We start from the raw sequence: 12,424 nt of genomic DNA, 5'->3' as shown, positions 1-12,424 counted from the left end.
CCAATCCATCCATTGGAATCCTCTCAAAAAACCATTCAGATATGGTCTATTTTGGCTCAGATTCAGTTTAGCCCACAGGACTTGTGCTTCTACCGTTCGTCCTACATTTGGACGGTTGAAATCCGATCTTCGCTGCCTTCTGGGATTCTGTCACCTTGGTTGTGATCATAGGGCCCTTTCAAGCCTGATTGACTATCCAGATTCATGATCTGGATGCGGGATGGGCCCTACTGAAATCGTCCGTGCGGACGCTGGCGAAAGAAGAAAAAAAATGGAAGTTTCCGTTTTTGAAGATGACGTGGGTCAGCGATTGCTGACCCTTTATATGGATTCGGTGCACCACAAGAGTGTACCACATATGCACTCGCACTCCCCCTTGTGGCGTTCACTATAATTCTTGTGAAAGATCCGTTCCGTCCATTCATTTCCTCAGCTCATTTAATGAGTTGAGACCAAAATTGAAGCAGATCCAGATATCAGGTGGGCCGCAAATCAATGATTTCTTGGCTGATCTATCTATTGGGCCACTTACACCAATATCCAACGGCCGAAATTCGATGTGTATGGTTACTTTATGGTCTTCAAGCCATGTATGTAGTTTTAAGCCGAACGGATGGTGGGAACCCCGTGATCTTGCATTCTCGATGATTTTCGGGCCACTTAAGCTTCAGTTTCCTAATTTTCTCGGATCTCTGGTATGTAATTCCGTCAATCTTGGTCCCTTGGAGCCATCCCTTGCCTTGGTGATTTATGAGCGTCAAATCCACGCTTTTAGTACCATTTTTTAGTCCATGCTTATAAATCCACCTTACAACATAAACATGATTAAAACAGGCCATTAAACAGTATGACTTTCATAAATCCAGGCAATAACTGGGGTCTGATATGCAATATTTGACCTTCAACACAACCGCCAACCAGCATTTTGCTAGTCCTGAGCAAAGTATGCAAAAAATAAATTGAGATTTCTAGGACGATTTCTAAGAACTCGAGTGATTTTCGAAAACAATCCAGATACCAGAAGTTTAAGATTCATGAATGTTGGTTATTACATTCACCGATACTCAAGCGCATAGTAGACTTCATAATCATGATCAAAGTATTAATCCAGCAATTAGCAAAAATTTTAAACATTAAGATCCATGAGTGTATAATGTAATCTCTGCTTTATCATTAAGGTTCACTTCTCTATTTCGTGATATCATTGGTAACTAATAAGAGAATTCATGTCAACCAAAACCTAAACCCAGAACCTACCCCATAGATCAACCTACCAACTTCTGATTTTTCCATCGATGAGCAGGGGAGTCGAATCCACACATATAGGGAGCAAACCCATGGTGAAGACTGTTCACCCAATCCTTTTCCGAATGTCAACAGTGGGGAATCGAACCTTCACCTATAGGGAGCAAACCTATGGTGAAGACCATTCGCCCAACCCTGGATATTTTCTTTTTCTTCAATTCTTCTTTTTCTTTTTCTATTGATCATGATAGGCAAATTTTCTAAGCTAGTTCCTTTCATGCTTAATGATTACCAAGTCAATCCCTCCATATTGAACTGAAACCTTAATGTGAGAGCGAGATGTGACATGTGAAATCATGACTCAATTAATGTTTACAACTTCTAGTTCTGGATTAATAATTCAAACTTAACTATGAAATCTAAACAGATACTGAATCCAAGAGTCATAAATTACCAACATCATGTATCTTATAAGTCTAAATCTGAGATGGGCGTCCAAATCACTTCGAATTCATGCGAAATTCTAGAAACATTTAAAAATTTTCACAATTTTTGCTCATGACTAAGAAAAACTGATTAAGACACCTAATCTCCCACCCCCAACCTAAAATCTACATTGTCCTCAATGTAACAGATATGATCATGCAATGTACATGAGACAATGAAATTGAAAGAGAAGTGATGGAAAGATAGAACCTGGACGAAGGGCTCAAGAAGCTTTTTCCCAAGATATATTAGTGTGAGAGCGGGTCAGCACAAGAGAGAAATCCACAAAAGCAAAATAACAAAAATAACATCACGAAAAGAAGATCCTACCTATACCACTTTCGCAGGTGCTCTCGATTGCATTTAGCTTATACAATAAGCCTTTAAACCCCTAGGTTGCCCCTAGTGGACGAGTTATAGTCTCGTGAGGGTTTGTAGCAATGCTACCCACAAACATTGAACTAGAAAAATGAAATGGAATAAAAATAAAAGAAATAAAAAAATAGCATAAAGCAAACTACCCTAGTCCTATGAAAACAGGAAACCTACCTATACCTCCATCAGACTAGGAAATCAATCCTGGTAAACATGATCAGTTAGAGGTATGGACATTCCTCTGAATCAAATTTCTCAACAAATGGCTTTAAGCGATGTCCATTTACTTTAAACTCCTTGCCATTGTCAGGATCTCTTATCTCAACGGCCCCATGAGGATATGCAATGATCACAATGTAAGGACTAGTCCAACGAGATCGAAGCTTACCTGGAAAGAGATGTAATCGAGAATTATACAAAAGGACTTTCTGACCAGGTGTGAATGATTTCCGTAGAATACGTTGGTCATGAAATGCCTTTATTTTGTCCTTATGAATTCTCGAGTTCTCGTATGCATCGTTCCGAATTTCTTCGAGTTCATTCAACTGAAGTTTACGTAGCGAGCAAGCATTGTCCAGATTGAAATTCAACTTTTTGATTGCCCAGTAGGCTCTATGTTCCAACTCTACAGGCAAGTGGCAAGCCTTCCCATAGACAAGTCTAAAGGGAGACATTCCAATAGAGGTTTTAAACGCAGTAGGTAAGCCCATAAGGCATCAGTCAATCGGATTGACCAATCCTTACGGTCAGGGTTAACCGTTTTCTCCAAAATGTGTTTGATCTCCCTATTGAAAATCTCAACTTGCCCACTTGTCTGTGGGTGATATGGGGTGCTCACCTTATGAGAGATACCGTATGTCTTCATTAAACACTCGAATGGCCTATTACAAAAGTGTGAGCCCCCATCACTAATGATAGCTCGAGGCGTTCCGAATCGGGAAAGGATGTTCCCTTTTAGAAATTTAATAACCGTGCGATGGTCATTATTTCGACACGGAATCGCTTCAACCCATTTAGTGACATAGTCTACAACGAGCAAAATATATAGATTTCCAAAAGATTGGGGAAATGATCCCATGAAATTAATGCCCCAGCAATCAAATGCCTCGATGATAAGAATGGGATTCAAGGGCATCAATTTCGATGGGACAACGCTCCAAATTTCTGACAATGCTCACAAGCTTTGCAAAACTCATGAGTGTCCCTGAACATAGTGGGCTAGTAAAAGCCACACTGCAATATCTTAGCTGTGGTCTTTTTAACAGAAAAGTGACCACCACATGCCTGTGAATGACAGAAAGAGATGACACTCTGATGCTCAACGTCTGGCACACATCTCTTTAAGATTTGGTCTAGGCAATATTTAAATAAATATGGATCATCCCAGAAAAAGTTGCGTACCTTGGTAAAGAATTTCTTCTTATCTTGCGCAGTCCAATGTGTCGGTATGAAACCTGTGGCAAGATAATTAGTAATATCAGCGAACCAAGGTGAATGGGAAACTCTGAACAGTTGTTCATCAGGGAACATATCAATGATATGAGTCGCCTCAAGTGAATCAGAGGTATTGAGGCGAGAAAGGTGATCGGTCACTACGTTCTCTACTCCCTTTTTTTCTTTAATTTTCAAATCAAATTCTTGGAGTAGAAGGATCCATCTTATCAGGTGGGGCTTACAATCATTCTTAGAAAGAAGATACTTGAGTGTTGCATGATTTGTGTAGATAATGATCTTGGATCCAATCAGGTAGGACCTAAATTTGTCCAAGGCGAACACTACGGCTAAGAGTTCCTTTTGCGTAGTCGAATAGTTCACTTGGGCCGGATTTAGAGTCCTACGCGCATAATCAATGACGTAAGGCCTCTTATCTTTTCTCTGACCTAGAACTGCTCCAAGAGCATAATCAGAAGCGTCGCACATAAGCTCAAAAGGACGGCTCCAGTCAGGTGGTTGTATGATGGGTGCACTAGTCAACATGCCTTTAAGCTTAGTGAAGGCTTCCTGACATGTCTCAATCCACTCGTATGGTGCATCCTTTTGAAGTAGATTACATAAAGGACGAGAGAGGAGACTAAAGTCCTTTATGAATCGCCTGTAAAATTCTGTGTATCCTAAGAAGGATCGCACGTCTCTAATGTTCTTGGGTAGAGGTAGGTTAGAGATAAGATCAATTTTTGCCTTATCCACCTCGATTCCTTTGGACGAGATAATATGTTCAAGGACAATTCCCTTATGAACCATGAAATGGCACTTCTCCTAATTAAGTACCAAGTTCTTTTCTTCACATCTTTTCAGCACACATTTAAGACTCTCTAAGCACTCGCTGAAAGATGAACCAAAAATAGAGAAATCGTCCATGAAGACCTCTAGATATTTTCCCACCATATCAGAAAAGATACTCATCATACATCGCTGAAAGGTGGCAGGGGCATTACATAATCCGAATGGCATCCTTCTGTAGGCAAAGGTGCCGTAAGGACATGTAAATGTGGTCTTTTCTTGGTCCTCAGGGGCGATTTCAATCTGATTATAGCCCAAATACCCGTCAAGGAAACAGTAATAGGAATAACTAGCTAGTCTTTCCAAGATTTGATCAATGAAGGGCAAAGGAAAGTGGTCCTTCTTTGTGACGGTATTCAACTTCCTGTAGTCAATGCACATTCTTCAACCAGTAGTAACTCTAGTTGGCACGAGTTCATTATAGCATTGGCTACGATGGTAATCCCGGACTTCTTGGGTACTACCTGAGTTGGACTCACCCATTGACTATCGGATATGGGGTATATGATACCCACATCCAATAGTTTAAGAACCTCGGCCTTAACCACTTCCCTCATGTTTGGATTTAGTTTACATTATGATTGCTGAGCAGTCTTCACATTATCCTAAAGATATATGCGGTGAGTACAAATCGAGGGGTCGATTCCCATGAGGTCCGCTATCGTCCATCCAAGGGCTCCCTTATGCTCAATGAGAGTAGATATGAGCATACTCTCCTGTTATTTCTCCAGGTGGGTAAAGATCACCACTGGGTATGTCTCATCTTGACCTAAATAGACATATTTCAAATCAAAGAGCAAAGGTTTTAGGTCAATCTTTGGTGGCTTGAGGTTAGACGGTAGAGGCACTACATCAGTTTGGGGCAACTCTTCAAATTGTGGCCTCCACCGATTAACTTCAAGTACTGGTGCAGTATCAAGTAAGGCACACGTTTCCCTAATCATGTCATCATCAAAATCATGGGAGTTGGTCAGGCACATCTCTAGAGGGTCAGAGGATAAGGTCAGAGGTGTCGTATCTTCCACTAAAGAGTCAATCATATTAATGTCATGGAAATCGTCATCATCCTCTAAGTTTCTGTCATTATTGAAAAAGATGTTTGACTCTAATGTCATATTCCCAAAAGACATAGTCATAACAAAATTCCTGCAAGTGATAATTGTGTTTGAAGTGGCAAGGAATGGGCAACCAAGAATGACAGGAATCTGAGTGTTCATGTTATTGATGGGTTCGGTGTCCAGGACGATAAAATCTACAGGGTAGTAAAATCTATCAACTTGGACCAACACATCCTCAATTATCCCTCTTGGTATACGAACAGAGCGATCAACAAGTTGTAGTGTGGTTAGGGTGGGTTTTAATTCACCCAAACCTAACTGTTTATATACCAAGTAGGGAATCAGATTGATGCTCGCTCCTAAGTCAAGAAGTGCATGATCAATTCGATGGTCCCCGATTACACATGATATGGTTGGGTTACCGAGATCTTTGAATTTCTGTGGAACGTCTTGCTTTAGGATGGCACTCACTTTCTCGGTCAAGAAGATCTTCTTTTGAATACTCTGTCGTCGTTTGGTCGTGCATAAGTCTTTCAGGAATTTGGCATATGAAGGTATCTGTTTTACGACATCAAGTAGAGGAATGTTGACTTTCACTTGTTTCAACAACTCTAGGATATCCTGAGAGTTAGAGAGAGGTTTTAGTGCGACCAACCGTTGGAAAAATGGAGCAACTGGCTTTTCTAGAAGTTTCGGTTCTAATTTTTGTAGGGCCTCACTATATCCATCATTATTGTCCTCTTTTGGTTCTTGAGGCTTTTCGGGCCTAACCGGAAGAGTTTTATCAATGTTCTTCCCATTCCTAAGAGTGGTGATGGATTTAGCGTGCTCCATTTTATTTGAAGAGTTGGGATTACTTATCTCGTAATGCGGTTTAGGATTGGGGAGTGGTTGTGCAGGAAGCATCCCCTTTTCTATAACCGTCATACGTGAATCCATCTTTTGCATAAAATCTCGCATTGCCTGGGTCAGCTCTTGCATGGAATTTTGAACCGGTTCTTCTTGAGGTTTTCCCTGATTTGGATTTTGATTGAAGAAACTTTGAGGGATAGCAGTTTGTCCATTTCTCCAACTAAAGTTTGGATGATTTTTCCAACCAAGATTGTACGTATTAGAGGTCGGTCCATTGAAAGGTCTGATAATTATTTACGGCATTGGATTGTTCATTCAACATTTCTCGAAAGGCGGGTATCGTAGGACAATTTTCAGTTGTATGAATGTTGCAATCACAGATGCCGCAAACACTTTCATTAACCTTATCCTTCTTTCCTTCCATGGCCTCAACTTTTCTTATGAGTGTAGTCACTTTATACTTGAGATCATCCTTTTCTTTCAAGAGATACAATCCACCTTTCTCCTTAGATTGAGTCGGCCTAGACATGGTGATCGATTTTAGGTAATAATCCCATGATTGTGTTTTTTCAGCAAGACTATCGAGGTAATCTCATACCTCGTCGACATTTTTATTAATGAATTCTCCATTACACATTGTCTCGACCATTAAGATGTCAGTCCATCGTAGAAAAAATTTGTAATGTGCCACGTTTCAAAGCCATGTTGTGGGCATGAACTGACCAAATCCTTGAACCTTTCCCAACATTGGTAAAATGTTTCATCTTCCTTTTGGGTGAAGTTCATGATTGCTTTTCTAAGGATAATCGTTTTATGATGTGGAAAAAATTTCTTTATAAATTCCCTTTGCATATCATTCCATGTGCCAATAGATATAGGACGCAATGAATGTAACCGCGTCTTAGCCTTCTCCTTTAAGGAAAAAGGAAAGAGTCTCAGCCTGACTGTGTCCTCAGACATGTTTTGAAAATATGAAGTGGCTATGATCTCATCAAACTCTTTCAAATGTAGATATGGTTCTTCAGATTCAAGCCCATGGAACTTAGGAAGGAGTTGGATAACCCCTGGCTTGATGTCCATATATCCTGTATTTTCAGGAAAAATCATGCATGAGGGCGTACTTACCCCTGCTGGTTGTAAATAATCTCGTAAAGTATGAGATTGGAGTGCTTGATGCACCTCATTCTCATCCTGAATGTCCTCCACCCTAAGTTGGGGTAGAAGAGGTTGGTTTTCAGCCATCACTTCAATTAACTCAGAGAATTTCGAGTGGTGTTTAGTCCTGTGATGGATAGTTAACCCCTCAACCAATCCTCCTTCAGTCAAGAGACGTCGAGTGTTGTCACGGGCCCACTTGGGCATGAAACACTCGCAGCCCTCAATCTAATTCGAAACCTAATCCTAAGAAAAGAAAAGAAAATCTAGAAAGAAAGAGAGTGTTGGAAAGAAGTTACCAAATTAGAGTCCCTAAGTTAAAAACCTGTAAAAGAAAACAAAACAAGTCAGTTTCTAAAGAGAATGTCTAAAATTAGAAAATCCTTAAAAAGAAAGATAGAAGTAAACTAGTTTCTAAAAGAAGAAATTCCTCAAAGAAAGTGGAAATTTAAAATAAATTAGGAAAGTCCTAAACTAGAAAGTAAATTACTAAAAGAGATCTAAAAAATAGAAAGTAGAGAAAGAGCTTACTAAATTAGAAATTTCTATCTTAAAAGCCTACAAAATAGGAAGGTTAGTTTCTATAAAAAAAAAAAAAAAAAAAAAAAAAAAAAAAATCTATAAGTAGAAAATTTCTATAAAAAAAATTTAGGAAACAAAGTTAGATTCTAAAAAGTTAGAATTAGAAACTTGCTAAAATAAATCCTAATTTAGAAATAGCGAGGAAGAAATTAAGAAAGAAATTACCAATTTAGAAACCTATCTCAGAATCTTACAAAACAGGAAAGTTAGGTTAGTTTCTAAAAGAGGAAATAACTAACCTAATTTCTAAAAACAAAAGAGGAAAGTTTCTAAAAATAGACTGTTTCCTAAAAATAGAAAAATACTAGAATTAGAAAATTTCTAAAACTCAAACCCTAATTCTAAAAATAGAAAAAGTTGAGAAATTAGAAAGGGATTACCAATTTAGAAGTTTATGTCAGCATCCTACAAAACAGGAAACAAGTTAGTTCTAGAAATCAAATAGAAATAAAAATCTAAAACTAAAGTTAGTAAAATCGTAATCTCAAACTAATTCTAAAACTAATTAATTTCAAAGAATCGTAATCGTCAATCCCCAGCAACGGCGCCAAAAACTTGTTCACTCCCCAAGTATAGGGTTGTGATGTAGTAATAAACTCGGTGAGACCGAGGTCGAATCCCATGGGACTGATACCTGTACGTAATCTGAAACTAACTAAAACTAGAACGAGAAAAAGATGAAATCTAAATCAGGTGGATTTGAGGAATAATGGTGAAATATTAATGAAAAACTTAAGAAATTTAGAGGTAGGAAACTAGGGATTCAAAGGATCCACTTGTAGAGATCAGGGAGATCTTATACCTGTTTTAAGAACTCAACTGGACTTAGAGTCCCATCTTCATGAAAATCAAGACTGAACTTCTTTTGATATAGTTTTTAAGAGATGAAAGGTATATGAATTAGAATGGATTCCATCACCAAACCATGCCCATGAGACAAAGTAAACAACAAAATTAAACTAATTATTAACCAATCAACAATGTATAAATGTTAGGAAGGGTACCGACATCCAACCATGCCCAAGAGACGATGGCGAATAACAGGGCTTCCTGACGTCATAATCAATATAAGGAAAAAGAAATACTTAAAGCCATCGCAGACCCATTGTAATTTCAGTCACAACAGACCATTAAAAACTAAAAATATTCCCATAATAAAATCAAAATCCATTCAATCTAAACAAAAGGCACACGCATAAATTCTCCCATCACGCTACAAGCTTCACCTCTTAGCCCTAGCTAAGAGGTTTAGCCCATCATAATATAGTGAAATCAAAACCCTTAAAAGCAACAAAAGAAGAAAGAAACTAAAGAAGAAAAGGAGAAGGAAGACTCCTCTCGTGCCGGCAGTTTCAAGCTTTCTCTCTCTTCATGGGTCAAAAGATGTTCCAAAACTTGGATGCTCCCCTCCTCCTCACGTGCTTCTCCTCTTATAATAGGTGTAGGTCGGCTGGAGTGGAGAAACTTCATGCGAAAGTTTTCCTTACGCAGCCCAGCAGCGTGCGCAAGAACCATGCGAAACTACTCACATTTTGGAGAAGAATTTTGGCACGAAATCAATTCATTTATTGATTCTGACATCTTGGCTAGGGTTATGGCCACCTGTTGTAACATGTGTACGGTCCAGATCATGGATCCGACCATCAGTATGATCGCACAACGACACACGGAAGTCGGTTGCGTCCGGACGTGCGTAATGCGTAATCCTTATGCTGTTGAAGTTGGTGGGCCCAGGATTGATGTCAGACGAGAAATTCGACCCGTCCATTGAATTCCTCTCGGAATTTCAGTCGAGGAGTGTTTTTGCTTGCGTTTAGTGTGGTCCATCGAATCAAATCTTTCCACCGTCTGTCTACCGTTTAAATGGCTGAAATCATATCCTCACTGTTTCTTCGAAACTTGACGCCTAGGCCTTGGCCAGTTGACTTGTAGAATTCTAATAGAGGGCCTAGATCAAAACATCGCATCATGATGGTGGCCCACAAAGGAAAATCGCAAGCTTTGTTGCGAAACAGAGCTTTCGCGTCGACGCTGTGAAAGTCAGTGGGTCCATGACCAGGGTATACAGGAAAATCCAATCCTTCCATTGGAATCCTCTCGAAAAACCATTCAGATATGGTCTATTTTGGCTCAGATTCAGTTTGGCCCACAGGACTTGTGCTTCTACCGTTCATCCTACGTTTGGACGGTTGAAATCCGATCTCTGCTACCTTCTGGGATTCTGTCACCTAGGCTGTGATCATAAGGCCCTTTCAAGCCTGATTGACGGTCCAGATTCATGATCTGGATGCGGGATGGGCCCTACTGAAATCGTCCGTGCGGACACTGGCGAAAGAAGAAAAAAAAATGAAAGTTTCTATTTTTGAAGATGATGCGGGTCAGCAATTGCTGACCCTTTGTATGGATTCGGTGCACCGCAGGAGTGTACCACCTATGCACTCGCACGCCCCCTTATGGGGTCCACTATGATTCTTGTGAAAGATCCATTCTGTCCATTAATTTCCTCAGCTCATTTAATGAGTTGAGACCAAAATTGAAGCAAATCCAGATATCAGGTGGGCCGTAAATCAATGATTTCTGGGCTGATCTATCTGTTGGGCCACTTCCACCAATATCCAATAGTCGAAATTTGATGTGTATGGTTACTTTATGGTCTTCAAGCCATGTATGTAGTTTCAAGCCGAACGAATGGTGGGAACCCCATGATCTTGCATTCTGGATGATTTTCGGGCCACTTGAGCTTCAGTTTCCTGATTTTCTCGGATCTCTGGCATGTAATTCCGTCGATCTTGGTCCCCTAGAGTCCATCCCTTGCCTTGGTGATTTATGAGCGTCAAATCCACGCTTTTAGTACCATTTTTCAATCCATGCTTATAAATCCACCTTACAACATAAACACGATTAAAACAGGCCATTAAACAGTATGACGTTCATAAATCCAGGTAATAACTGGGGTCTGATATGTAATATTTAACCTTCAACACTATCGTGCAATAAACTGGACTTTCCTATGGACTTAATATATACACAAGGTGGGCTCCAAGGTGTAGGTATCATGATATTATGCTGTCACATACTCATAATCGGTATCGATGACCGGCATTGATAATCAGCCTCGACAATCAGAATCGGCTGAACAAGGCCTAAGGGAAGGTCACAATATGGACATTAAACCATCATTGCCTAATAATGTGGCCATTTAACCAACATTGCTCCCAAGGAGTGGCCCATATAAGGGATTCATACACAACTTAACGGGCATACATACATCGCACTAGGCCTCAACCATGGGCCTTGAATACATCACAACGGGCCTTGCCAAATGGGTCAGAAATACATCACAATGGGCCTCATTGTATGGGCCGGGAATATATCACAATGGGCCACGTCCCATGAGCCTCAAATATATCACAATGGGCCTCTACCCATGAGCTCCAAATACATCACAATGGGCCTTAATACATAGGCCCTAATACATCACAATGGGCCTCAATCCCATGGGCCTTGAATACATCACAATGGGCCTCAACCCACGGGCCCTAATACATCACAATGGGCCTCAACCCATGGGCCCTAATACATCACAATGGGCCTCAACCCATGGGCTTCAATTACATCTAATGGGCCTCATAACATGGGTTTCATATATATCAAGGTGGCCTCAACGGATGGACCATAACTACATCAAGATGGGCCTAATCATATGGGCCTCATATATGTACCAAGGTGGGCCTCAATGGACGGCCACAAATAAATCATGATGGGCTTCATACATCCCCAAAATCATATTGGAGTATCATTTGGCCCATAGCACAAATAGCAATGGAGATAATAATTTTCCTAGTTAAATAAATCACAAGGCCCACTATAAAGTTTATTTTCCAACCAATCTAATCATAAGGTCATAAAGACCTGGATTAAGAGGGGAAGACAAATATCATATAGGTCCAAACCCTATAGCCCAAGGGTTTTAATGGTGGACATTCAAACCCACTATTTCCTATAATGTGGTCCACCTGATCAACGGCTAGATGGTGTGGCCCACCGTGATGTATTTTGAGATCCAACCTATTCATAGGTTAACATAGTGAAGTGAAGATAAATATCAGTTTAGTTGAAAAACTACAATGGCCCTAGAAGTTTGAACGATGGATGTCACTGTCCACATTGATGGTGGGGGCCACGTCCAGTGGATGGACGGTTAGTATATAACACATACTTCATGAAGTGGCCCACCGTCCAGCCATATGGACGGTGTGGACCAGCTCATACATCACGGTGGGGCTTGACAGGCGCAGCACAGCGCAGGTGCAGGCATAGATAAAACACGTACCGCATGGTGGGGTCCACACATGTGGAATACAATGTATACATCAGTGGGTCCCATGTGG

At 40.3% G+C, this 12,424-nt stretch overlaps 1 non-coding gene across 1 annotated transcript; it reads left to right on the top strand.

Annotated features, from left to right (window-relative positions):
• The first annotated feature begins 6,993 nt into the window (after positions 1–6,993).
• On the top strand, positions 6,994–7,100 carry LOC131222243 (small nucleolar RNA R71). The gene has a single exon (XR_009159950.1). It is a non-coding gene; the product is annotated as a small nucleolar RNA R71 (small nucleolar RNA).
• The last annotated feature ends 5,324 nt before the right edge of the window (positions 7,101–12,424 follow it).

The sequence above is a fragment of the Magnolia sinica genome, chromosome 12 (genome assembly GCF_029962835.1).
Source record: "Magnolia sinica isolate HGM2019 chromosome 12, MsV1, whole genome shotgun sequence".
NCBI lineage: Eukaryota > Viridiplantae > Streptophyta > Magnoliopsida > Magnoliales > Magnoliaceae > Magnolia > Magnolia sinica.
This window is presented reverse-complemented; position numbering and strand designations above follow the sequence as displayed.